The following is a 25,995-nucleotide window of genomic DNA, read 5'->3' as shown; positions in this document are numbered from 1 at the left end:
CTCAACTGGGGTGTTTTCCATCACCGCTGCTGAGGTTCGAGGTCCGGTTTCTACCAGGCTAATGGTGCTAGCTGCTAGCTGGCTCGCTGTTCTTCCCACATGCCCTACCCCGGAACCTGCGGTCTTCAGACTCTGGCCCCCCGCACCAACCTGTGAACCTTCGGGGATAGAGCCTTCAGTATGGCAGCCCCCACTCTCTGGAACGCTCTCCCTGCGGAGATCCACAACATCCCCACACTTGACGCCTTCAAAAGGGCCCTCAAGTCCCATCTGTCTGCCAAGGACTTTGGCCCCAAATCTATTTGTTGTTTTGTCTGTCTAAACTGTTCGTCTGACTGCCTTTTGTTTTGTTATGTTTGTTATGTTTGTTTATACTCCTGTTCTTCCTTGTAAAGCGACCTTGGGTATCATGAAAGGCGCTATAGAAATCCAAGTTATTATTATTATTATTATTGAAAAAAGGGCAAATGTTGGCTACAGCTAATTTAAGAGGGGCCTGTATTCTGTTTTTTACAGTCTGTGCAGCAAAAAGACCTAGATTTAAAAATCATGTCTAAGTGGTAAGGTGGTTGTTGTGTATCCTCATTTTCTAAATACAAGTATGTACAAAAATATCAAAACATTTAAAGGTGGGGTAGGTAAGTTTGAGAAACCTGCTCGAGATACACTTTTTGTTATATTCCATGTAATGCTCTTAACATCCCGATAGCAATGAATATCTTAAGTGCTTTGACAAAAAATCCATAAAAAATGTTCATCTGTGGAAGCTGTAGTACTGTAAAAAGTACGACCAATCATTTTAGCCGGCCCGGCTAAAATAACTGGATGGCCTACCTGCCTGTCAGCCTTCCATCTGTGCACAAACTTATCTCGTGCCCTCATTGGTCATGTGCGCGTTCGTGTGTGTTGGAGGAGGGGCTCTGTAAGGAAGTGGCAGATTTTCTCCGGTTGTGTATTTTCAAATTCTAGCGATCTCGAGCCGGTTTCTCAAACTTACCTACCCCACCTTTAAGAATTCATCATCATTTAAAATGTGTGAAAAAGTGGGAGGAGAGTAGTCTGAATAGAGAGGCGAATTCCCTCCCCTTCCGGTTGAGCTCCATGGGACCTTATTTTGGAAAAAGTTTGTATTGAAGTCAATGGAGAGAGAAAGATTATCTTTCGATCCCGTTTGAATTGTGCCACGAATTACACATATGATGTTTGTCAATCTTAAATAATAATTTCCATGTCAAAAAAGTCACAGTTTGTCGTAAAACTGTTGAAATATAAGACTATGAAAAATATGCAACTAGAAAGACTACAAATCCCAGAATCCCGGTCCCGCATGCTGGCTCTTACGGAACCAACTAACTCCCCTTTTGTGTATGTACAGCTCTCAACATGCCCAGACTTGTAGTGATTTTCACCTCTTTTAATACTTTTCGCCTCATTCTGAAAGAAAGAAGTGAAATGTGTCAACGTGACGGCCGTCTTGGTGTGTGGTGCGAGACGGGAGATGTAGTTCATTGAGCGGTTTCACACAAAAAAAGTGTTACTTCACAGTTTTACGACACACTTTTATTTTTTTGACTCGTTAAATTATCTTTTAAATGGACAAACATCATATGTGTAATTCGTGGCACAATTCAAACGGGATCGAAAGATAATCTTTCTCTCTCCATTGACTTCAATGCATATCTTTTCCGAAATAAGGTCCCATGGAGCTCAACCAGAAGGGGAGGGACTTCGCCTCTCTATTGGTCCAGACATGTCGTTTTAATTAAAACTCAAATAGGAACACACATTTTATTGTGGTGTAAATTATACCGAATCAATCAGGTGTATTTTTTATTCCAGCGAGGCCGTCCGCAACATCAAAGCCAAGCCTGAATGTTGTCCAACTTTTAGTTTCAAAAGCTTTTTGTATTTTAAGTTTTGCTGTTGAAGAGTAGCATGAACACCAGTAGCATGCTGGGAAACAGAGCCGATTTCATTGTTTTCTTTCTTTCATTTTACTCGAAGCATTTCTGCATGTAACTCACAATATTTCAAAAGTGAGTAAAAGGGATGCACTTTATTAGGCTACATCTGAATTGAATTGGATTGAAATATTTTATTGAAAACTACAAACTGATTGCGACAGTGTTTTTGAAAGTAATAACACTTTCGTACGTTTGTTATAGTTCTTGATAATATAAATGATAACTTTATGGTGAATGTAATAGTTATAAAAAACATGAAAGCATTAACGCTAAAAAACAGTCCTTCACAATAGTTAGGAGTTACAAATACCCCATGTGCGTCAGTTATTCTCCCATATCTCACATCCCATAACTCCCTACAGTGACTTAATTTGATCACTAGATGGCAGACAAACACAATCTCGAATTTAGTCTATAGTTAGAATAGGGATGCTTGTGTGGATGCATCCATTGATATAATTACTTTGTTTTCCACAGGCATGTGTACACTGCTGAAAAGTGTAACTCACCTGAGCATAACAGTTAAATAATAATCCCAAGGAGATGTAGACGAGAACTAAAGTTCAGTGGTACAGGTGTAACATGAACACAGCTAAATGTCACAACATTAATAAGCACAGCTTTGTGAACACGTGTACGACAGCTACGTGGGCGGCAGTAAAAATTCAGCTACCATGGTCATATAATAACCCTATGTGGCCAAGGCAAGGTCCTCTTCACACAGAGAGATACCACAAAGAAAGAGTGGATACATCTTTGAAAAAGGAAAGATCTATTGATATGAGATTTATTAAATTCCAAAGTGAAGCACTTAAAAGCAAGTCAGTTTTATGCCGATCCTTTCTCCCAACACCAGTTGCAAACATGTTTACCTACAAATTCAATTAGCCAGTGCTTCATTTGGATATCAGGCAGTTTACCATGTTCTTTCATCCAGGGTTACTGCTCCCTAAAAATAAAAGGCAGCCTATTTCATCTACGGAGAGAGATTTTTCTGGGACCATTTTTTCTTTTGAGAAACCTTGGTACACCTCAGGAGGAGGAGGAAATAGTTTGACCCAAATGATTGGTGTCCTTGAAGACACTCTTATTAATAACCTCAGGAATCTGGAGACCACCTCTACTCCTCTCCAATCCTCCCCCTCCTCACTGTTGTGATTTTCCCTATCCTTTTTTCTACCTCCTTTTTTGTCCGTGCACCTTCACTCTCACTCACACAGACCAGTTAGGCCCCCACAGGACCTAAAATCAATTGACAGATCTGACAGAGCTTAAAATAATCAACCTAGTTGTGAGAAGAAGTCTTAACAGTAACATGTGTCGTAGCTCACTTCCTCACTTCCTCCTTGTACTGCTTCCCCTCCTTCTCTGAGTGCGAGGACTGCCAGCCATCTCAGGACTCGTGGCAATTATTTAATTTAAATATATTTTTTTATACATGAGTGGGCAGACATGCATTTTAATCTATTTACCTTCTCTGACAGGATGTCTTTCGTTTGATTATGTTTTTCAATGGGGTAACACATGACTGTTAAAGAAGAACAGAGAACTAAATTAGTCTTTGTACATTTTTTTTAAATAAGCCACTACCTATATTAATCCCTCAAAGGTGAAACAGGGTCAGCAACCTGTTTGACCCCCTTCATAACAGCTCTTCCATGAAAATAAGACAGATTACAAATTGACAAGTAATACTGTACCCTGTAATTAATACATTTGTATTCTGTTATTAGGAGCCGTGTGGTGCAGTGGGTTGTCCGTAGGTGTTCGGATCAGGGGGTCAGGTTCAAACCCCACTGCAGTCAGCATGTCGTTGTGTCCCTGAAGGCACTTCACCCCAAATTGCTCCTGTGGGGATTGTCCACAGTATTGAGTATGTAAGTCGCTTTGGATAAAAGCGTCTTACAAGTAACATGTAATGTAATGTATTTAAACATTGCCTCGAATTTCCCCCTAAAACAACGGTTACCTGCTTATATCCTATTTTGCCAACTTTTATTCTACTATAATATAGGTAACCAAAAAGCATTGATTTGATACTTTTATACACTAAACTATACCACAAGGCTGTAGAGTTTGAAAGTATTATAGTACGTATACCATAATGGTGTATTTGACTACAGGATGATTCACGTGTTGTGTGAAAACTGCCTATTTCCTGAATAATGATTTAAAAGTTAAAATAAAGGTTATTGTCACTTCTTAATTGGTGATCCCTCTGTAAATTGTGACCCCCAGAGAGCTGATGAAATATCATCGATATTCACCTGGGATAAGAATAGCATCTGGAAGCAACATCTCAGTCTCACTAATTTGGGTAATTAACGACAACGTTCACAGTGATGCATCGAGCAGAAACTTCAAACAATCCCTTTCCCCTCTCTGTATCAACCTTTAACTAATGAGTTCTCCTGCCAGTTGAGCTGCCACGATGAGATAAACATTGGAAAACTGTAGCGTGACGCCGTGACCCATGTCTGATGTAAAAGACACATTTGATGAAAACAGTCCATTCAAATCCTTGTTTTTTCCTCTGTGTTCTTTTATTCTTTTCATGCCACAGTAAGTCCATTCGTTCAAAATCTTCAGGATGCTATTGATTTTTAAAGGTATGCAAATGTTTCTGAACCCATTGCTGAAGTCAATGGGTTGGGAAACATCAATAGTTTTCCTCAACTCAAATGTAGCTGCACCAATTAAGGACAACTTCATATGGTACATTAAGCATGAGATGAATCATTCTATATTAATCATCTCTCAATGTTGGATTGTGCAGACATGCACCTTGCCAATGGATGAAGGAAGCTGGAACCTCATTGAGAAACAGCACACTTTAAATCCTGCATGACTGTGATTGAGATTGTAGAGATAACAGAAAGGCATGTGTTAAAAAAGAAAGAAAATCAATCAGAGGTTTTAGTTTAGTCCTTATAATAAATAATTTAGTCTGTTTTCCTTTTTCTTCATTCTATTTCTCTCTCTTTTCTCTCTTTCGCTATAGCTGTCAGAGGAGGAGAGGAGTAATTACATCCTGCCGCTGACCCACACTGGCCTGCAGCCCAACAAGGAGGACCTGTGGCGGGCCACACAAAAAATGAAGAATCAGAAAAAAAGATGTATTATGAGAAACATCAATATCAAAAATAGGAGGTAAAGTAGACGAAGAAATAGCAGAGGGGAAGAAAGATAAGAGAGTTACAGAGAAAGAGAGTCTGATGAATGACAGAAAGAGGTAGAAGAAGAGAGGCGAGATTAAAGGACAGGGGGCGAGCCGGATGGCAGAGGGAGAAAGGGAGGGTAAGCTTCCGACAAAAGGAAGTTGGAGACAATCCAGTTAAACACATGGTGAGTAAGTGCATGTGCGTGTGTGTGTGTGTGTGTGTTTGTGTGTGTGTGTTTGCCTGCATTCTCGTACATGGAGCAACAACGTGTAAGGGAGTGCAAGCAGTTGATGGTCACAGCCCTAATAGCATTATCTTACTTGATGCCAAATCTGAAATATACGCTAGAAGACTAGATTGTGGGCTGTTAGGGATTTCATTCTAAATTAAGCCTCCTAGGAGAAAATGTGCATGTAAATCCATGTAACAAATCATTACTGTATGTATGCACAACAATTAAAAGCATTTAAATCAGAGATTCAAGGCAGCTGAGTGGATGCTACGATAGCTTGTAAGGATGAGTGCGCATGCACATACAAATTAGGAAGTGTGCTCAAGTCAGGATGATTATTATTAGAATACATCAATTGTAAAACACACACAAGTGTGACAGAAAGGGAGAGCGGAGAAAGCAACGGATTGGAGATAAAACAGTGTTAGTGGAGAGAAAAAGGGGAAACAGAATAGGGCAAAGTGAGTGAAGGAGAGCCAGAGCTCTGAGCTCTCCTTCTACATGGCTCCTGGCCTTGAAGCATGCCGGCTCAAAATGGCACATTTGGCACAGGGATGTTTGCTCTGAGTCCTCAAAGCTACAATACATTTTACTTTTATCCCAACAGCTGTGCTTCCTGCTTCGCTTTAATGGCACAATTTAGCTGACCTCTTCTCTCCGTCTTACTAGAACCCAGGCTTGGTGTAGTATTTGTCTTAAACAGCGAGTGTTTCTGGGGCTACACCGACTCATAGTGATGAATCATAATTAAACAAAATGGTTAATCTCTCACCTTGGTGTCTTCTAGATAGGAGTTCTGATCTGATGCTTTAACCGCCAAACCCTGATTCTCGTTCAGAATTGAGAGTCGTCAATGTCCTCTTGATGACCTCTTGATTTAATTTGACAATTTTAATATCAGTGGTCGAAAGTAACTAGGTACATTTACTCTAGTATTTTACTTGAGCATTTTCATTTTTCTGCAATTTTTTACTTTGGGGTTATTATTGTATTTTTGCTTCACTACATTTATCTGACAGACATGGCTGTAAATTAGTTTTCAGATAAATGTTTTACATTAAAAAAAAGACTACGGTTTGCCCTGTTACCTTTTACCAGAAAATGTTCTAGTCGATTTCTTGTCATCGTGGTATTGGTACTTTAACTTAAGTCAGCAATCTGAGTACTCCCTCCAGCACTGTCAAATACCCAGGAGGCAGACATGAAAAAAGGAACACCTGGCATTATAACACAATCGGATACACAGCCCTGGCCCTGCATATACATTATTAATCCAACTTGCCTTAACATGCACTGTAATGGAGGATGTACAGCCACCAGAAACACCACTGATAAGATTACAGGCTGATATTGCTATATTATCTGTATGCACACACACACACACACACACACACACACACACACACACACACACACACACACACACACACACACACACACACACACACACACACACACACACACACACACACACACACACACACACACACACACACACACACACACACACACACACACACACACACACACACACCTTTTTCATCAAATGGAAGCTGCAGAAGACTCAAGGTCTCTTGTGAATGTCTGTGGGAAAAAACTGTAAGCATCTGGATAAACAGTCATAACCATATATGTGTGTGTGTGTGTGTGTGCGTGTGTGTGAGAGAGAGAGATTTGGTAGGCTGATATAACAGAGAAGAGATAACTGTTGCCTCTGCATTCACCTCTCTCCCTCCCTCTTTGCCTCCCTCCTATCCTCCCATCACACATGCCCCCCCCCACACACACAATCCCTTAACAAGCATGTGCACACCTCACAGACACATAGAAACCTATTGGTTAGCTCCTGCGTCATTACAGTAGCCATCTGTCAGTATTCAGGCACACATACACCGACTTGGCTGTGTGTATGGATCCAATATGTAAACACACACACACTCACACACACACACACACACACACACACACACACACACACACACACACACACACACACACACACACACACACACACACGGCATATCCACCAGCACACACATTTACCCAGGATATATCTCACCTTGGTGATCTTTACTGCCCTACACGCCCTGCTAGTATAGTGTGAGGGATTTTATTTAAAGCTTTATATTTACATGGATCAGAGGGGATAAAAGTTTCCCCTCCCTATATTCTCCCCTTTATTGTCCTCTTTCTTTTTCATTTCTCTCCATCCCAACCCACATCTATGTGTCTGTTTTTCGGCGTCTGCCAAAGACTGATGTCATTGTCCACCAGGGTACTTTCAGTGTGTGAGATGAAATGATGAATGTTGAGGTATAATCCCACGGTTTAATCCCAACTACTCTCAATCCACTGCCTGCACACTGGACAGCTGGAGAAAGTCCTCACTCTGACACACAGTTTTGTTAAAGCATACAAAAAAATATGCAGGGTTTGGAAGGGGGAGTGGACGACACGCATTTTGGCCTCCAGCAGCCTTTAATAATGATCTCACATTATTCAAATATGCCCACCTGCTAGGCTAAAAGAGAGAGAGAGAGAGAGAGAGAGAGAGAGAGAGAGAGAGAGAGAGAGAGAGAGAGAGAGAGAGAGAGAGAGAGAGAGAGAGAGAGAGAGAGAGAGAGAGAGATGAAAGATTATTTATTTCTCATGGGTGGGAGACAGTGAGTGAGTGAGAGTGAGTGGGAGGGAGGGCGGCAGTCAGAAACAAGCAAACTAATTCTCACCGAAGAACAGACAGTCGTGCCCGAGCAGGAGCCGCAGATAGTTCACCTCTCTGACGCTCTTTGCACATCAACAAAGAAACGTTTTTAAGCGCTATTTCTCTTCTTCTTCTTCGTGTCCAGATATCAAGTAGGACCAGAGTTTCCGTTTTGGATAGGGGGCTGCAAACACACGCACCCACACTTCTTCAAGCAGCGACAACTCAAGGTAAGGCATTAACTCAAAGTGAGATGAATTACTTTTGCTTTAAGCACTTGGCGGAAGGAAAGCAGTCGATAAAGAGATAAAAGAGATGTTTTGTGCGGTGCTGCTCATGCTGTTCATGATACTCCCTTTGCGGAAACCGCGCGTAAAACAGCTGCAGTGTAATTCTCCCAACTGGCACAGAAAGCAGGAAAAGTGTCTGTCTGCTCATCGTGCCAGGATAAAGTTAAACGAGACGCGGTCTGTATTATGTAGAAAACATCATTTTTTTTGTTTTGATACATGACTCTGCCTGTAGGCTACCCGATGCAAAGTGTCTATAAAGAGCGACTGTAAGGAACTTATTGTACTTTATTGCAGTCAAAACATTTATATTCCTATAATGTTCAGGCGTGTTGTGCAGCATTACAGTAAACAATATAGTTTAATGAGGATAGTCACCAACTTTGGTTGGTTAAGAAAGATAGGCTACTGTATTTGACGCGCACAGTTACAGGTCTTCATCAGAGTAGTTTTACAACAGCTGGTCCTAGTCATTTTGTCCCCTAGAGAAGTTTTCCATGCAAAGATAATGGCTGTGTCTGTAATAGTATTGAAGAAAACGAGTTCCTATCTGAAGTAAAAGTAATGCAAAGCGTTCACATGTTCCTTCTCACACCCTTATCACTGCCTGATTCTGTGAAACTGTATCCTTAGCTCTTCCAGTTATTCACTTGTTAATTATGCATTAAACAGTCCAGAAGCAAGCCACTTTACTTTCCCCATACTAGCTCTGCGTATTGACTGCAGGCGTATGTTAAATCAGGGCTGGTCCTTTTAAGTTTTAAGTGGGCATTTGAAATATCTGATAGCACAGTGAGCTCAAATGTTGAAAGAGAGGCTGTTGTTTAATATATGGGCCACATCATTGCTTTGGTGGAAGAGGGGCAGCTGAGGTAAGTTTGAATAATTTCCCATAAACGCATCAACAGGGATTAAATGTTTATCAAAGCCACAACAGAGAGTATATCATATATCATTTTTTTGCTATGAAAGCAGAGTCCACCCCCTACTGGCCTCATTAACTTGCCTCATGTGAGCTTGGGCAATTTGATGAACGGGGAGAGCAGCAGAGAGGAAAGACAACATCACAGAAAATCTAGTGCAGGCTACTACACTACTGCACCCCAGAGAGAGACTAAAGGAGGTTGCTGAACTAAGAAAGCGAACAAAGCGGCTGAGAGTGAGGCTGGGGATGACAAAAAGGGGGGAAGGCGACAGAAAAAGTGGGAAAAAAAATGTGGTCGCTCACATTTCGTCTGGTAAGAAAAGCTTGCTCTGATTTGATATAACAGAGTGCGAAGAACCTTCTATCAGACAACATTTTTCTCACAGTTCACACCTGTCTGCTGAGCTGTCAGCCTCACAGTATGCACCGTCACATAATGGTTTCACCCGGATCAGACCATCTGTGTGTTACCTGTACAGCTATCTGTCTCTATCTCCATGCATCTTTCTAAATATAACACTCATCTATCTACCTACCTATCTACCTACCTATCTACCTATCTACCTATCTACCTACCTACCTACCTACCTACCTACCTACCTACCTACCTACCTACCTACCTACCTACCTACCTACCTACCTACCTACCTACCTACCTACCTACCTACCTACCTACCTACCTACCTACCTACCTACCTACCTACCTATCTATCTATCTATCTATCTATCTATCTATCTATCTATCTATCTATCTATCTATAGCTGTCTATCTTCAAGTCTCCTTCCCCTCCTTTGTCCACGGCCCCTAGAGCAAACCTGTAAACTGCAGTATTTTATGTTTGAACTCGTCTCCTCTTTTAGAGTTGGTGGAAAGGCTGCAGCCTCAAAGACAAAAGGCTTTTAAATCATTGTGTACTTCTTCCTTGTGTACTGTACTGTTCATGGAAAAATCAAATCTGCTGTCCTTGGATTTCACTGCACAAGCCAGATAACTGACAAGCCAACACACACATAACCAAACAGAGCTGGTTTCAGTGATACACTGTATGTTTGTGTTCATGGACTTTTTGCTTTGTGTACACCAACTTGATTTTTTGGTGAGAATGGAAGATGCCAGTCTGAGGTTAGGACCTTCACCTGCACGTTGGGCCTGCTGCCTTTCAAAAGTCTGGGGATTCATTTAAAGAGATTCTTTATCTGACTGATCTATGATGTGCACTCAGTCAGAAACATTTTGAGCATATCGGCAGGATGTTAACCGTCCGAACGGATGGCTTTGTTAATCATCTTACAAAGTTATAAAAGAGAACTTGGATGTAACAATTTGAAAGATTATAGCTTTGCATTTTAACAGTTGTTGAACATGAGTCACAATTTAAGTCTTGCTTTTGACGTGAATGATTCGATCCTGTTTGTTTAGTTGAGTTCTTGTCAGATTTTAAGCAGGAAATCTGAACATGAAATACTTATTTACACTTTTGGGGAATTTGGGTATGGGAATGGTTGTAGTTTCTTGTATTTTCAGCAGATCAAAATTAAGATAAAAGGCATTTTAAAATCATTTTCTGCATTAGGAATGACCTTTTGTGTAGAGATGAAGTTCCGGTATTCTGATTGGTTATGAAGTTGAACAAGTTGGACATCCTTAGTAGAATAATCTGCTGACTTCTCAGTGCTATAGTTTAATACTAGCAGGGTGGATTTATTCAGTAAATAGGAAAATGCTGACGTGGTCATACAATCAAAGAGCTATACATCCCTGAAAAGTATTTTCATTTGGTTTGAACTCAATTAAATGGAAGAGTGAGTTGACTGCACACACTAGCCTCCCTACATCACTATTATTGACTACAAAACAGTTCATAGAGGCTGAACAATGTAGTTATTACATTACATCACATTAGTTATTACAACACTGATCCAATACCAGTAGCTCTGAAGTAATGCCGTTATGATGGAAAAGCATACGAAAGGATGAGGATGTAAGAGACTATGTTCCTGTTTAGAGTAACATTTGTAGTATTGATCAACTCACATAAAGTATTCCTCCTTGTTGAATCACTGCAGACTGAACAGAGAGGTCGAAGTAAATGTATTATTTAAAACAGAAAAATATGAAATAAAATATAAAAACCTCAACATTGATTATTGATATGATTGGTCAATGCTGAAGAGAGTGGGGGCAGTATATCTGTAACAGTGGATTATGCATGCAGCGCAGAGATACGACCTAAATGGAAAAAATAGGACACATTTATTTGATTTTGAAAAGCTTAAGCTCACAGGCCTACATAAAGAGTCCAAGGTTGCAGTCAAATAGTCCAAAACTCAGCTACTATCGTCTATCCCTATCGTCTATCCCTATCGTCTATCCCTATCGTCTATCCCTATCGTCTATCCCTATCGTCTATCCCTATCGTCTATCCCTATCGTCTATTCCTTGACCTCTGTGTGAAACGTCACAGGGTTAAGGAATAGTGGATAGGAGAATTCAAAAGGATTTAGGAGAAGAGACTGCGGTGCTTTGAGAATCCGACTGCACTTTCACTATCCGACGTATTTATGATGCGCCAGCGGACGTCATAAATGTGCGTTTGCTGCTGTGGGGAAACTACAGTTTTTTATACAGCGGACTACAACATGGATGTTTCATAAGAACGAGGGACTACTGTAAACTCATCTAGAGACTCTGCACCGTGCTCTGATGCTGTTGTTTTATGCTTTATGAACGGGGACAACAGAGAAACATATTCTTCATGACCAAAGTTGGAATTGAAATAAAAAAGGCAAGTGAAACTTATGCTCGTCACCCTCTCCCTCCGGTCCACATTAATACAAATGATCCCAATACGTATTATTGTATGAAAAGATCTTAAAATAAATACAAATGTATTTATTACAAACGTTAGTCCTTAACATCTATCATTGTGTATATCACCATTATTAAAACATCTTTTAAAAGTTGAACAAACCCCACACAGCTCAGTAAAGACTGTGAAATGTTAACTTTATTTGATCATTTCAGTAAAAACTAACGTTCATATTTCTCTTTTTGATTATAATACTGATGATCGTTCAAAACAAAGCACTTTGGCAACTTACCACATACGTTTTAAAATGCTTAAAAAGCACCGTAACTTTCATGATATAATTTCTCGGTTCTTTCAGTGAACGGCCGAATGTTGTATCACGGTAAATGTTGTGGCCGCAAGGCATTGTGGGACAGCACTTTCTCCTTTCCTTTCGTAATGGAAGGTCCAGTGTTTCCTAAGCTAAAGGAGGTTATAAAGGAAGTTTCAAACCTCCTTTCCTATCATCTAGACTAGAGAATTCGAAGGGCTCTTATCATGGCGGCCACTGAGGTACTTCTGGGTCATTTCACTCCGTTCGGAAGGTTCCTAAGCTAAACTGACAATTCGACCGCAGCCCAAGTTGAGTAACAGATCTCACAGGCAGGTAAAAAACAGACCCGTAGGCAGGGGCGTCGCCTGGACCTGAAAACATTCGGGGCTTAGCCCACAGTGGCGGCGGCACTACAGTGGCATTTTTTACTGCAACACTCCCCACACGCACACACACAGTACACCCGCGACTGTTACAATGAAGGCTCGATAATCAGCTCACGGCATATAGGCAGGGGTAAAGTGGTATTTTTTATGAGTGGGTGGCTCACCTCCTCTAGGGGGGTCCGGGGGGATGGTCCCCCGGGAAGATTTTTTTTTAAATATTGAAGTTAAATGCATCAATCTGGTGCACTTTGAGAGCAAAATGAAGAGATCTATGGATACCTCTCTCAACACCCATATGAAGCAGAACTGTAAACAGATGTACTTTTTCTTTATGGATATTTTACTAATCACTCCCCTTTTAAACTCTATTCTTGTTTTAGTGCCATATAGTATTTCATAACTGTTTTTCCTTTATTCTCTTTTTTTTAATAACTATAATGATCATATGAAGGTGTGCCGCGGAAATAATCTTTTGAATAATTTGTGACCAAACCGTTTGAGACCCACTGAGATAACTTACTAAAGTTAACTATCTAAACACTCAGAGAGTCCTTTAGCTCACCTGAGTCTCTCAGTCTGAGAGGAGAGGACTCTCCTCCAGCTTCTTGTGGAACAAACAGCTCCTTATGTCCGTTAGTGCAGCTAGCTAACCAGATGCTAACAACACGGTCCATGCTGACACCGGTCCCTCCCTCCCCCTCTCTCCCTCTCTCTCTCTCTATCACACAATGCGCTATTGCCACACACACACACAGAGCCGAGCTTGAATGACACAAGCACACGTTTATTTCCATGCAACTCTCTGATTGGTCTGGTGTCATGCCTCTGTTGCATTCACTGAACACGGGAAATTACAGTGCTGCCGTCCTCTCTTGTGTCATGATGAGGTTCACGTAAAGCACGGTTAATGTATTATATTATTGAGGGAGAATTGTCCGGGGCTACAGAAAAAACATTCGGGGCTAAAGCCCCGGATGCCCAGGCCAGGCGACGCCACTGCCCGTAGGTAGCAGACGGGCTGCATGACACTGCATTGCAATGATGACAAACTGGCAAGGAAGGAAGACATTTGGCTGTCACTGGTAGAGCTGGATCTAATTCGAGGGAATGGGAAGCAGGTGGGTGAGGAGGGTGAGATGACCAGGCAGAGCTGATAAGGGAAGTGGGAACAGCTGTGAGAAAGATGGGTGTGGGGGTCAGGTGATTTGGAAAGGAGGGAAAGTCCGGCTGTTGAATCAACAGGAGTTCGGTAATAGTCTTGAGGAAGAGGGGAACAAAAGGCAGAATGTGAGATATACGGCCTTCGCTCAGAAGACGTAAGCCATTCTTTTCACAGATTTATAATTTCATCAATATGAAATCTAATAGCAGGCTTGCCTAGATGGTGGTGCAATGCGGGCATCAATATCCCATTATAATGAAATGCCATAATGGCTTTTAATGGATGTAGTAAACGCCCTCTGATTCTTCAGTGGTTGAATGTGAATGTTTCCCACTGAGACTCTGCGGCTGAGGCGCAGGGAAAAGAGTCCCGGGCTCTGCTGCAATCTGAAACCTCCGTGTCCACGACAACAGGGATTTCTCCTCACAGCAGCCAGCGTTGGTTACAGATGGTGATGGTAGAAGATTAAGAGGTGCATCTATCCATCAACATGACTTGTCGAACCCCCTGTGCAATGTGACACAGTGTTCGCTCCCTGACGCCAGATTTTGGTGGCACGTAACGATCCTTAAGTGCCCCAGGGGCTTGGAGATAATGGTGTTTTTGACAAGGACGTGGCAAACATAAACCAAGCAGAAACCAAATTTAAGGTGAAGAGGATGAACCGACACACAATAGAGGTGGGAGCAAAAACCCTGCTTATTTCCCCCCCACCACCTATGTTACATAAACATGAGCTTGAAGCTGAACTGCACACACAGCATATGTTTGTTTTTCCCTTAACTGAGCCAGAGGTCCCCCCCCCCCCCCCTGCCCAGCAAATGTCTTCCTGCTCTCACACATACTGTACCATGTCATCTGCTTCGTATCCTCCAGCTGAGCCTCTGTCCCCTGGTGAACCTCAAACTTATTATCTTTTTTTTTAAATCATATTTTGATTTAAAAAGTGTTCTCTGGGAAACAATAGTCTTGAGGAACATAGCCATATGGCTACATCTGCAAATATGATTCTAAGCATAGGGCGCTTTATGTGTTACATCATTTTACCCTTTCCACGTATTAGTATGAAAGTACAACTGACTCTGGTAATGTGATGTCACACCCATCGAGGTAAAAGCTTTAGTTAGCGTGTCATGTCATCTATTTTCCCAGAGGTATGCTATTGTAGTGCATTATGCAAAAGACAGAAAACATTACTTAACCTACTCTCTTTTCATGCATATTTCAGAATGATCGGAACTGATCATTCTGCATAAACATCATGAATGTAGGGATTTTGAAATGAGTATGTTTATAAAGAAAATGGTATCCAAGTGGATCTTACTATCTATCAACTTGGAGACTTAAGTTAAGGACATAATCACTTGAAATCAATCAATTAGTCATTTATAAGTAAATGTTTTACAGTGGTGATGGCCCAATGGGAGCACGCCCCTGCTCACACAGCACCAACCAACACACACACACACACACAAACACACACACACACACACACACACACACACACACACACACACACACACACACACACACACACACACACACACACACACGCACACACACGTGCTGTTGAATAATCATATACATATTACAGGAATACTTCCGGCAGCAGTGTGTTTATATGATCCTCACGCTCTCAAAGACTACACATATTTGTACTTGTATCATAAAGGTGACACTAAATACAATATAAAGGCTTAAATATAGATATAAATATAAATTATAGAATAACATAGATACAGGCAAAAACAAAGAAAAAGGCACAATTTAAATCCATCTGATATTTCAGCACCACGGACAGCGCCATTATTTCAACATTACACCACACTGATATTTCAGAGCCACAGCTTTATTGTTTGGTGGAGAAAAAAAACAATATTTAGTTGTATATTTGTCAGCCTACTTTTTTCCGGTTGTTACTCTTTCAAATTATTTCTTAAAACAATATGAGAGTTTAAGCAACACAACATTTAAAATGGCACCAATCCCAGATTGAGATCACTGCCATCATTTTACCAACTGATCCACAGGCTAGGGATCTGTTCACCAAATTTCAGCCAAATTCATTTGTAAGCTTTTGAAATATTTGCACACAGAGAAACAAAGATGGGAGAGCGCATGCACCAACCAGCTCCACTGAAGGAGGAAATGAAAGAACTTCAGCATGTGTTACTAACACATAGACATCAGTGACTCTCTTTCACACAAACACACACACCCACACTTAAACTCACCATGAATGTGTTTTTTAAACCTGCGTTGGGACAATAAATACTAGCAATTTACCCAGACTGTAGAGCAGGGGTCGGCAACCCCTGGCACGCGTGCCACCATTGGCACGCGACACCGTAACCAGTGGCACACTAGGAATAAGTGGAATAGATGGGCAAAATATTTAAATTTTATTTTCGGATCCTGAACGAGACCGCCGCCAGAGCGCGTCTCCCCGTTACCTGCAGAAGGAAGCCATGCACGCAACGCAGCCCCGCTCTCTTTAACTCCAGGCGACTTTCTGCCGCTTTCCTCCGTGGTGCAGGGCTGATCGTTTCACCACAGAGGAAAGCACTTCACAAATTGCAGTACCCATAAGGAGCTGTACAAATGCCGCAGTTTTTGCGTGGCTGTGTCTTTAGTTGAAAGCCCAGTGGCGATCTGCTCATCTCTCATTGAAATAATATGCTACACAGGGGCGGACTGGCCATCTGTGTGTTCTGGAGAATCACAGAACGGACGATCGTCCTTATTATTATGCCGTTTAAACCAATTATTTAATTTTTTTTGTTAAATTCGGCATCATGTAAGTTGCGCTGACAGGTCCACACACTGCTTCCCCGCAGCGAGGCTCCCCCCGCCCTCCTGTTGACAGTTCACAAGCGTCGAACTCCTCACCCCCCCCCCAATGGCACTTCATATCAAAAAGGCCGACCCCTGCTGTAGAGTAACCACACAACTAAAAACTCTGATTAAAGCAATGAATCAAATCAATGTGTCTGGTACCCACCAGCTACATGAGCTAACACAACACAGCAAGGGAGGAATTCATCTCGGGAAATCTTTATTACCACAACTGGGTGAGACCATTTTCCACTGCATTCATAGGGGTGCAGCCACAATGTACTGTAATGTAAAGTAAGCTGTTTTGTGGTAGAGACACACATCTCTAGGTGCTATTAAGAAAATGCACTTTTTATCACAACTAGTGTTTGGTGTTTGGAGAAGGAAAATCTCAATGAAATCCCCACAATATTGCTTTCAATCCATGTGAAAGGTTGTAGCAAATAAGATAAATACAATACTTCTTTTATTTGTGTTTTGTCGGGTCAGCTGTAGGGATATTGACGAAGCCTCCAGGAAGTGCGCCGGACTCTGAGGAAAATATTCGTTGTGGCCAAATGGCGGTACTACACTGCCGTATCAGTCGCTGGGCCCGGAAATACTTTTTCCCACTAACATTGGGAAAGTACGGAGCCCCCTAGGGACACGGGGCCTTTCTCATTTCACTAATTTCCCCTCCTCGACTCCTATCCTCGTGTCTTAGTCCCGCCCACAGGAGATGCGAGCGGAGGAGCCGAGGGGGGGAACCGAGGAGAGAGGAGGGGAAGCAGCAGGCGGTTAGAGAAATGAGAACTCCTCTCCTCTGAGCGGTCATTTTAAAGAGACGTCCGTTAATGATGACAGGAGGCACAGCAGCCCTCTGTCTGATGGACAGAACTGTGTTCATGATGACTTATATATTTACTTTTAATTCATTCACAGTGCGGTATAATGAGACAATAACAGGCTACAGATGCGGACATACACACACACACATATATATATAGGTATATATATATATTTATATAAATATATACAATTTCAGAAGTATGAGAGCACTCACAGCATAATGGCGTAACACTATCAGAGACTGGATAAATCCCCCCCCCCCCCCCCCCCCCCCCCCCCCCCCCCCCTCTCTGGTCGCTACAATGAGGAAATGAAATTACGGGCCAAAAGTTTTATTTACAAGTATTAAAAGTAAGCATAGGACACCAAACCAACTGAGACCTGTCTGTCCGTCGCATCTACGCACACACACACTGTACCACACACACCTACACACTGTACCACACACACGCACCTACAGCTCCTAAAGCATATAATATCAGGCTACAGCCATTGTGTATTTTATTATGTGAAGCACTAAATGGTTTTAGACAAATATCGACTCTTTGTTTGTAGATATCTACTAAACTAAAGCAAATAAATAGAGTAATGTAGGCCTGTTATAATTAAGCAATAGCTCACGACAGGCCGTGGTATATGCTCATTATATCACAGCTAAGGGGCGTGGTTCGGCCCGACGCGAAGCGGCAGGACCTCTGGCTCAGTTAAGGGAAAAACAAACATATGCTGTGTGTGCAGTTCAGCTTCAAGCTCATGTTTATGTAACATAGGTGGTGGGGGGGAAGATACAGACTCTAATTTAAATAGTTTTTATTAGTAAATAATGAGAAAGGCCCACGGAGAAGAAAAAATAAATTATTGGAGAAAAAAAGATAATGTTTTGCGAGATCTCGCAAAACTTGTCATTTAGCTCAATGTTCTTCCTGGTCAGTTCGGCAACACAGAAACCACAACAATGGAGCGGTTCATCGATTTTACTTTGAGCTTTTCCTTAAATATAAAGATATAACATCAGTGCTTGGCAATAGGCACGGGTTTCACATAAGTGAAAGACACCTCAAGAGAACACTCAGAGCGAGGGGACATGCACGTCGCATAGCAAGGTAGACAACGAGCTACAGAGTCGTTTTTATCAGAACAGTTCGATACGCGCCGTCATCCGAGCTAAACATCAAGAATTGGTCACAATCTGCAGCTGGAGGAGATAGGAGTGCTTAGGGACCGTCTACAAACTGCAACGCCGAAAAACATATACTCATAGGAAAATTCAATAACTTCATTCTTTTAAGATGTAGTGCTACCAAAATCTCTTAACACATCAATGGTTATGTTGTTGTTGCAGTATAACACTTATTTTGAATAAATATGCTTTTAAATATTTTTCAGGCTTTTTTATTTCAAACTATTTTAAATTACTTTGACATTTTACAATGTAGTGTAACCAAACCCCTTTCACACATCAATAGTACATTGCTGCTCATACTACATCAGGGTTGTCAAAACTACGGCCCGGGGGCCAAATTGTACTTCTTGAATATATATGTATATACGTGTTAATAAGCCAACATTTTCTAACAAATCAAACCAAGAAAAAAACAGGTTACAAAATTATTTTAAAACATATTTATTCAAAATAAGTGTTATACTGCAACAACAACATAACCTTTGATGTGTTAAGAGATTTTGGTAGCACTACATCTTAAAAGAATGAAGTTATTGAATTTTCCTATGAGTATATGTTTTCGGCGTTGCAGTTTGTAGACGGTCCCTAAGCACTCCTATCTCCTCCAGCTGCAGATTGTGACCAATTCTTGATGTTTAGCTCGGATGACGGCGCGTATCGAACTGTTCTGATAAAAACGACTCTGTAGCTCGTTGTCTACCTTGCTATGATTGTAAAGTCATGTTGTTTGTATTTTTACAACGTTATGTTCATGAGTTATTGATCCGCGAAATTTGAATCTGTCAATAACTCAGCTCAGAGTATGCTTTGCGACGGGCATGTCCCCTCGCTCTGAGTGTTCTCTTGAGGTGTCTTTCACTTATGTGAAACCCGTGCCTATTGCCAAGCACTGATGTTATATCTTTATATTTAAGGCAAAGCTCAAAGTAAAATCGATGAACCGCTTCATTGTTGTGGTTTCTGTGTGGCCGAACTGACCAGGAAGTACATTGAGCTAAATGACAAGTTTTGCGAGATCTCACAAAAGTATTGCGAGATATCGCAAAACAATTCTTTTTTTAAATGTTTTTCTTCTTCTTCTCCATGTCCCCTAGGGGGCTCCGTAGGAAAGAGACGCCTGTAAATCGTTGGATACTTTTTTTTAAACTAAATAAACTACCCAGTATGAACATTTGTATAGCCCTTATTAAAAACATTCGGTCCTCAAGTTGTAAAATGTGCTAATTACGTTAGTCTGAGAGTTATTTTCCTCGGCATTATGAACGCGGATCTAACCCACGGGACCGCGTCGCCCGGCACGTTCATGTGACGTGTTCAGTACTACATGAGTTTTACCTTTACCCATGGATGCACAATAAGAACGGATTATATGATTATATGATTACTTTCGTGACGTTTCGCTCTCTCAAAAGTTGGGCCATTTTGTCTTCATGCGCCAATAGAGGCGAAGTCCCGCCCATCTACTTCCGACCCATGGGACCTTATTTTGGAAAAATTATGTATTGAAGTCAATGGAGAGAGAAAGATTATCTTTCGATCCCGTTTGAATTGTACCACGAATTACATATGATGTTTGTCAATCTTAAAAAATAATTTCCATGTCAAAAAAGTCACAGTTTGTCGTAAAACTGTTGAAATATAAGACTATGAAAAATACGCAACTAGAAAGACTACAAATCCCTCTTACGGAACCGACTAACTCCCCTTTTGTGTATGTACAGCTGTCAACATGCCCAGACTTGTAGTGATTTTCACCTCTTTTAATACTTTTCGCCTCATTCTGAAAGAAAGAAGTGAAATGTGCCAACGTGACGGCCGTCTTGGTGTGTGGTGCGAGATGGGAGATGTAGGTCATTGAGCGGTTTCACACAAAAAAAGTGTTACTTCACAGTTTTCCGACACATTTTTTTTTTTTGACTTGCAAAATTATCTTTTAAATTGACAAACATCATATGTGTAATTCGTGGCACAATTCAAACGGGATCGAAAGATAATCTTTCTCTCTCCATTGACTTCAATACATAATTTTTCCGAAATAAGGTCCCATGGAGGTCCCCCGGAAAGGGAGGGACTTCGCCTCTCTATGAGCAACTCTCATAGGAATGAACGAGGCCCCGCCTCCCACGCTGTATCCAGCCTTATTATACATCCATGATATTGACAGACTGATATATCTTTTCCAAATTGGCACACTCCTTCAAGGCTCAAAGTCAAATGTTAACCATCTCTCTTTTAATATTTTATTTTGAATGCTAATTTTCTTATATTGTTATATTTCTTAAATCAATTTCAACAGTAGGTACATTACAATATTGTCAAACCTAAACAAAATAATTTGGGAATAAATGAATGTATTCTTATTGAAATATAAGCACTACAAGTTTAAATGTTGTCATTAAAAGCTGCTTAGCGATACTTTTGGTACGTTAAAAAATATCCTCATTCCCTGTAGTTTGTATTTTATTGCTGTGAGAGCTTCTCCTTCAAACAACTGTGATTACTCAAGTGTCTTGTCAAAAACTCACACAGATAAAGGGTGTGTTTTTCCTATGCTTTGTCGTAGCATGCTGAATAAACCAGTATTTAAAGCCTCGTAAATACATATGTGAGGAGAAACCATGAATTAGTAAGGATTTATCCTTTCCCAATGGTACTCTAGTGTGAAAGAAAAAAAGAGAGAGGGACTGTAAGCAAGACAGAAACAGAGGGGATTGAAAGGAAAGACAGATTAGGGGACATAAGGGCAATGAAGATGGAGGGACAGAAAAGAGTACTTCATTAAAGTGGCATTCATTATCTGCGGTCTGTATATGCTGTCCTCTCTTTCTTGACATCATCATCATCCGTCATTCTCCCTCTCCTCTTCCTGTCCCTGTTTTTCCTTTTTTGTGCCTCATATCTTATCCTCTTTCTCTGTCTGTCACATTTCCCTTTCCTCTTACTGTAGGTCATCTCTCACTTCCCTGTGCCTCTCTTGTCATCTTCACACCTTGCCTTATTTATCTCGTCCATTAGAATCTTGTGTGAGTGACTGCCGTGGCCTTTTATAAGGAAGGCATTAGGAACAGAGAGAGGAGAAACAATCCTGGCGTGGTTTTCCTTCCTCTAAATAGCCTCTAACATACTCCACCTGGCCCAGTTTCAGCCTGTCTGTCCACTCACCTGTTAATTTGAGGTTTTCGTCATGCTGGTCCAGACTGAACAGAGCTAAATTGGGAGCTTTTGGCTCTCTGTTTCTTTGAGTTCAGCAAAAAAATGGTCTAAAACTGGGCTAGAAACTGGGCCAGCAAACAGTAGCTAGGACACAGATCAGACAAAATGACTTAAAAGGTACAAATGAAACCCACAAAACAACTCAATGTAATCCTGCTATCAATTCTACTGATTAGAAGAAAAGAAGGACATAAGTAATTATAACTTTTGCACCAATCATTATGAGTAACAGTCACTTATTGCTCGCTCTTTATGGTCGTCATTAGGATTTTTTTATTTGTTCTTCCGCCACCATCCTCGGCTACATCGCCCCATTACGTAACACCCCAAGCTGTTGTAAAGATGCATCCAACAAGCCACTGCTTTATCAGACTGTGGCTCCCCCTTGGATCGTAACGATGGCTGCCAAAACAACTTCCCCTCAACTCCTGGTAGCCTTTCCCCTGAACAGCGATATTATGTAGCTAAGGCGAGCTAAGGACGGTTGCGGCACAGCACGTTTTTAATTGAAAACAATTACAGTAGGGACTTTGCACCAGAGGGAATGGTTAGTGTTGATGGAGACAGATACAGGCAATTAAACATACTGGGAAAATGAGGGACATTTGACATGCTTTTTTCATTGGATCAGCAGGGAGGAGATAAGTGGAAAGTGTCTCCACTTTCTCCACCTGTGTTAATTGCATGGATTGAGTCAAATGTTCTCGTCTTTTCTGGTGAATGCTGACACTAAACATAGAGACAGAACTAGGAATCAGGAGGAGTTGGCTGTGGAGAGTTCAGCAGCTGAAATAGCAGCTCCATAGCAGGGGAAAAGAAAAAGAGGTCAGAACTGATCCGGATTTATTGGCTCAGCTGGTCATAAAGGAGGCTTTATCCTCACATTGCATTATGCAAGACAAGATCTCTACTAGCTACAGGTGAAGGATGACTGCTCTGCAGACACAGATTCTCTCAGTCTCTCTCTCATTTTCCTCCTCCCGCATGCTGTATATTTTCTCTCTCTCTCTCTCAGGATGGATGAGTTTAATACTGAGGTGGTTGGAAGTGCATTCTTTACTCTGACTTGTGGAATGAATATCAAGCCTCTCCTCCTCTGATCCCCCCACATCTTCTCCATTACCTTACCCTCTGGCCTTTGCCTTTTTTTCACTTCACCTCTTCTTCTCCCTGCTCTCTCGTTCTCACTCTGTACCATTACTGAGGCATCACATTGATTTCTTGAATGCATCTAGCCATCAATAAGAGATACCTTTTTAAAAGGTATTGGTGCCTAGTCTGACTGTCGGTGTATCATTCCTTCACTTGTTCTCTCACTTTATGCCATGCTCGTACATGCAGTACCAGAGCAGCCTAGGCACCTCGGGCAGGATCTAAAAGGAGCCTCCAAAACAGGAAATATGGTCTTCTCAGAAAATACCATCTTCTAACAAAATACCAAAATAGATCTGGTGCAGCAGTGGATAATATTGTTGGTTTTGCTCATTCATGAAGCACAAACTCATGAGTTTACAGTTTCATTGAGGACAAACAACCAACTACCATCTAATTGTATGGACAGTGTGCATGGTTTGTTCTTTCACTACAGTAAAATAACTATTTGTCATTACGATACACATATGACCACACGCTTATATGCATTCAAGTAATTAAATATATCAGCATAACTAATGGATAATCTGCTCAGAAAATACAAAAACCCTAAGAAAATGTACAGGTGGTCTTAATGCTTTGAAGAGACACGGTACTGAGACTTTGGCAAACAAGTGTCGGTGGGGGTGCAAGGATGTGTGGGCTTTTAAGGAAATAACCACTCCAGTCTACCTCACCAAAAAACAAGAAAGCAATAGCAAGTAAAAATGGCGAGGAAAAAGCAACTCAATTGGAGAAAAGCTGAGCATGCTCTGCCTTTGCTCTGACCTGGTTCCAGTTAATCCGCCTACTTTACACGATGAACATTACCTCCACACTGTATTTATAGAGCCTTTTGCTCTGTGTTTTTGTGTGTAAGCCGATATGAATGTGATTTTGTACATGATTGTATAGTAAATGCATTAGGCCATGTCATTTAGGGGCATTTGAAACCCTTGTTTAATACAGCCATCAATCCTTTAGGCTGCAATGTGTCACATATATACTGGTCCGAATTTAAAGGTCCCCTGTTATACTGTTTTTCATCAATATATTATAGGTCTCAGATATATACAAAACATGTCTCTGAAGTGTTTGGCTCCAAACACCAAACAGATCACCCATTGTAGCATCCCATAATCCCCTCTGTTTCAGCCCTGTTTCAGAAGTGCTGATTCTCTGTCTGTGACTTTAGATGAAAATAAGGAGCCACTCCCCACGCCCCTCTGTGAGATATTTGGTTAAAAATAACACTGGTGCTCTAGGAGGAGATTCAGGTGATAAGGTGGGTGGGGTGGGGGGGGGGGGGGGGGGTTACCTTGGTTGGTTATTGGCTAATGGTTACACAAGCCAAACATTTTTTATGACATCATAAAGTGGCCAAAATCTGATCAGCTCATTTTAAGACAGGTTTTTATATAGATGGATCAGGAAACTTTCAGAATCTCTTTACACAGAGGGGACACATATTTATGTGTGTATGATTAATGTTAAGATGTAAAAGTGTTGACGTTCTGTCAATGATGTCTATGTATTGTTTTGCAGATATCCACTGAAAAACATGCTAACTGCCCAGCCCCATTTATTCAGTTTTCTTATATCACTTGGTTCTTCAAGAGGGGCTAGTGAGACACTCCAGCGGCAAATTATAATTGTATGAATAAAATAGTAGAGATTAAATGCTGACAACGATTTATGTAGATAAGGTGCCTCGGAATTGCACATTGCACCTTTAAAGTTGGAGAAAACTGTTATTCACACAGCCATAAGTGGTTTAATCCAAGAAAATAGAAATTACTTAGAAGTTGCCAACATCTTTCTTGAACAATTATGTAAATTCTTTATGGTAAATGTGATTATTGCTAACGAAAAGTTGATCCTTAAAGAGAGGGAATGCTTTGGGACAGGCTGGCTTGATTGACAGGTGCCACCTTCATGGTTCAGTTTTGGCCCCTCAAAGAACCCAGTGAATGAAGGATTGTTTATTAGCCATGTTAGCAGCTCTGTAAGGTTGTGCATTAAGGTGCTTTGAGCTAAATGCTTATGTCAGCATCTTAACAGCACCATAATATGACTAGGCCAACTAAAGATTTGTTAAATGTTGTTAAAATTCATTGTGAGGGTGGCAGTAAGTTTAATTGCAATCCATCCAGTAGTTCTGCAGTAGTCAAAACATATTTCCCTTAAAAGTGGTAATGGACATCTCATAGTGAATGTTTGAGGCGATATGGATAGCCATAAGTATCTGTACAAAATGTTCATCCAATCCATCAAATGGTTGCTGAGAAATTCCAGTCCGAAACAAAGTGACAACCCTATTGATAGACCCACTTGGATAAAGTTATGTAAAGTGCAATAAATAAAATCCTACAACATAAATGGAACTCTTTTTGTGTTAAGTTAATACAACATGACGGTGTTAGGTAAATCAATGCAAATTGTATGTAAATTCAACATAACTGCGTTAAGCAAATGCAACATAACTGTAAGATAACTTGTCTTTTTTCCATTTACTTAGCCTAGTTTCGTGCAACCGGTTGACATGACTAGAGTAAGTACATTTGACATTTAATTTCTTTGTGTGTATAGCCTCTTAACTAAGTTTGAGTGTTGGTCCAACAGCTAGATGTCCCCTTCTTCACTCCCCCCTCCTCAGCATCCTCCCTCAAACAGACAGCCATTACCTACATTTCGGACCTGCAATAAATAAAACAAAATGTATCCTTAGAGGCATTAAAGACACCAGCTCCTTAGAATCATGAACTTTAGTTACACGCGCACTTTTGACCCATCGAGAAAATAACATTTCCATTCCAGCCTTTGATAAAACAGAGACTCTTGTGCTAAAACTGTACGCCAGG

At 41.0% G+C, this 25,995-nt stretch overlaps 1 protein-coding gene across 1 annotated transcript in view; it reads left to right on the top strand.

Annotated features, from left to right (window-relative positions):
- Nucleotides 1-8,097: 8,097 nt before the first annotated feature.
- camkvl (CaM kinase-like vesicle-associated, like) overlaps nt 8,098-25,995 on the top strand; it is a 39,482-nt gene continuing 21,584 nt past the window's right edge. Inside the window, exon 1 of the mRNA XM_034144730.1 lies at nt 8,098-8,288. The gene's annotated coding sequence lies outside the window, so the exon portion shown is untranslated. The remainder of the gene's footprint in view (nt 8,289-25,995) is intronic.

This window comes from Trematomus bernacchii, unplaced genomic scaffold (genome assembly GCF_902827165.1).
Source record: "Trematomus bernacchii unplaced genomic scaffold, fTreBer1.1, whole genome shotgun sequence".
Lineage (NCBI taxonomy): Eukaryota > Metazoa > Chordata > Actinopteri > Perciformes > Nototheniidae > Trematomus > Trematomus bernacchii.
Note: the sequence above shows the minus strand (reverse complement) of the source record. Positions and strands in the feature narration are given on the sequence as shown.